The sequence below is a fragment of the Callospermophilus lateralis genome, chromosome 14 (genome assembly GCF_048772815.1).
Source record: "Callospermophilus lateralis isolate mCalLat2 chromosome 14, mCalLat2.hap1, whole genome shotgun sequence".
NCBI lineage: Eukaryota > Metazoa > Chordata > Mammalia > Rodentia > Sciuridae > Callospermophilus > Callospermophilus lateralis.
In genome coordinates, this window is record NC_135318.1 from 71,343,059 (window position 1) to 71,345,967 (window position 2,909).

Here is a 2,909-nt window from a genome sequence, read left to right on the forward strand (position 1 = left end):
ATATAACTAGAAGAAATTATGACATTAAAAGACATGGATTTTCAGATTAAACTAAAAAAATGTCAACTAAAGGTTGTGTATAGAGAAGTACCAAAAATATCAATACTCACAAAAGTAGAGTAGGGAAATAAAAATTTTCAGAGACAAAAAAAAGTAGAGCAGGGAAATGAAAATCAAGGAAAGCAAATGTAGTAATATCAAACAAGACAAACATCAAGTCAAATAGTATCGTTGAGAGTTTTTTTAAAAGATCATAAATGATCAGAAAGATTTAATAATTTAGAATTCAGTAGTCACCAGCAGGGAAAGGAGGAGGGTGTCATGATTAATTGAACGGTATAATCTGTCTGGTTTCCAAACCATGGGGGCCTATAGAGAGCTATGAGTCAGTTACTTGGCTTTGGTTCTAAGAGCCATGGATGATCAGAAGTGATTTTTAACTCACTGGAAGTGAGGCCTGGAGGTGAAAGAGAGAGCAGTCCTGGAGGGAGAGAACTTCCAGCAGGAGCAAGAAAGGGTGCTGGACAGGCTGCAGGTAAGGAGGTAAGTCTGTTGCTTCTAGAGGTCTATCTGGGAAGCAGCAAGCAAACAGTATGAGCCCAAGAGGATAATCCAAGGAATAGGAAAGGGAGAGTCCAGGGCTGCTTCTTTGAAGTCTGGAATAGTTGAGCAAAGAGGACTGTACTCTGCTGAGAGCTTGGCAGAAGGGATTTTAGATGTCTGAGCAGCCCTGAACAAGGAGCCATGAGTTAAGAGATTAACTGGGTAGACAGTGTGGGTAAGGTTTGGAGCTAAGAGAGAGAGGGCATCGAGTGGGAAATCATTGTTTGTAGTTTTCTACTAGCTTGTCGCTTTCTGTTTTGCCTTTATAGAAAAAAAAAAAAAATGGTGTCTCTTGGGTCAAGGAAGGAGCCAGGATGGCTTGGAATCTGAAGCTACCTCTGGCTGATAAAATCATTGCCTCTGGACAGCTGCAGCACTTTGATGCTAACCTATTTAGGATTAGTCAGGAACTGGGTGTTCACACTTCTAATTTTTAAGCAAGAAGAGTCAAGTTTATTTCCTAATTATAAGGATAAAAATCCTAACTTTTTGATCTGTATTGCACTGATCCCTCTACAGCAATACCATCATGATAAAACCCTAACATATCTTGATCAAGGGCAGTCTTGTGAAATCCAAATATTAGACATCAGGAAACTTCAAAAACTTTAAGGAATTGAGGGCAAAGTAGTGAAGAGTATATCCCATGTAGTGCTCCAAGACAGAGGGTACAATACACTGGACATGAGTAGCTGAAGGGCTGGACGTGGAGCCAACCTCAAGATAGCATTCTTGGCATAAATATCCCAATGTCTGTGAGTACAATCAATTTTAGAGCTAAGCCAACCCAACTGAATGGAGAGGAATCCCTAAGGAATACAGCAAAGAGGACACCTGTGTTTATTCATTAACACAGCGTTTATTATGAGGAAACATGGTGGGGCAAAGCGGGTGCTGTTCTGAATGATTGTTGAAGGAGAATGAGAATGGGAAATATACTGAGCACTTACACTGGGGCAGCTACCAGATCAAGGTCTTCAAGCCCAAAGGTACAGACAAAAACAAAAACAAACGGGGGAAATGAGAAAAATGAACACCTCATGAAGAAGAGAACTATCAATCTTCCTATGAGACAACCATATTCACAGAGTGCACTTTATGGCCCCTATTAAATGTCAATAATGTCTCACTCTCTGGCTTCAACAGTCTCCATAGAAGTTTTTCTTTGGAGGAAAGAAATGGTTCATAAGATACCAGCCAGAGCCACTCCCTCCAATCACATATAACCTCATGCCAACAACCACACCTTAGGAAACTCATTAGTGGTTGCCTGGGGAGCATTTTTCTACATTGTCAAAGCTTTTTGCAAACTTTTCAGGGAAAGAAGTATATTGAAACTAACTAGAATTGATGTGACCCAAATATGCTGATGGAATCAGATTTTTTTAATGTATTAAAAGGCCAAATGGAGCATCCAAGGTTAACCATTTATGTTTGTCAGGAATCATTGCCGTTGAAGAAGCAGCAGCAACAGTAATAAAAGCATAAGGATGGAGATTCAAATGATACTCTTCATGTCTGATTCCATCTATCTAAAACAACTAAAATCTGTTGAAGTGACTAAAAAGGATAGAAAAAGAGCAGGTATCGCATGCTCCATTGCCAGTGTTTCCTTCACCTCTTGAAAACTGCCCTCTTGAAGAGGGACACAAATGGAGATTTTAAAGTCTATAGGAACCTGACCCTTCTCACTGTGTATGGGGATTTGTCCAAGCCATGAAGGCGGAATCCCAGGCCTCTGTGTTGGCCCATGCTTTTGTGGCACACACAGACTACTGCCCAACATGCAGCTCTGCAACTATATCTTAGTTAAAATTTCTAGACCATGTTGTTGAATATACTAGGAATTGCACTCATTTAGAGTATATGTGTAGGAAATAATAATGATGAAAACTGTGTGACATTCAATGGTAAGATGTTAAATGGAGATCTTCAAATATTCATTCTTGTCCCCTCTTCAAATATCAGAAATGGATATTTTCTCAGATGAGCCATGAATTTCTTTTTCTAACATATAAATGAGCAACTGTATTTATCAGACTATAACCTCAATCTCCTTTGCATCAAACATACAACTGATACTTTTGCTTTATGCCACAGTTGATCCCCGGATTCAATGAGGAGAAATAGAGGATTTTTCTTTTGTTTCCCCTGTGATACTACAACAAATAGTAGTCTTAACAAACATGTATTGAGCTAGGCAGTGTGATAAATTCTTTGAATGGATTATCTTCTTTAATCCTCTTAATAACCCTACACGAAGTAGATACTATAGTGATTCCTAACTGCAGACTAGTGAGTGGTAA

At 39.1% G+C, this 2,909-nt stretch overlaps 1 pseudogene; it reads left to right on the forward strand.

The window, feature by feature from the left end:
• Positions 1-917: 917 nt before the first annotated feature.
• Positions 918-2,228, forward strand: LOC143380022 (alpha-globin transcription factor CP2 pseudogene; annotated as a pseudogene).
• The last annotated feature ends 681 nt before the right edge of the window (positions 2,229-2,909 follow it).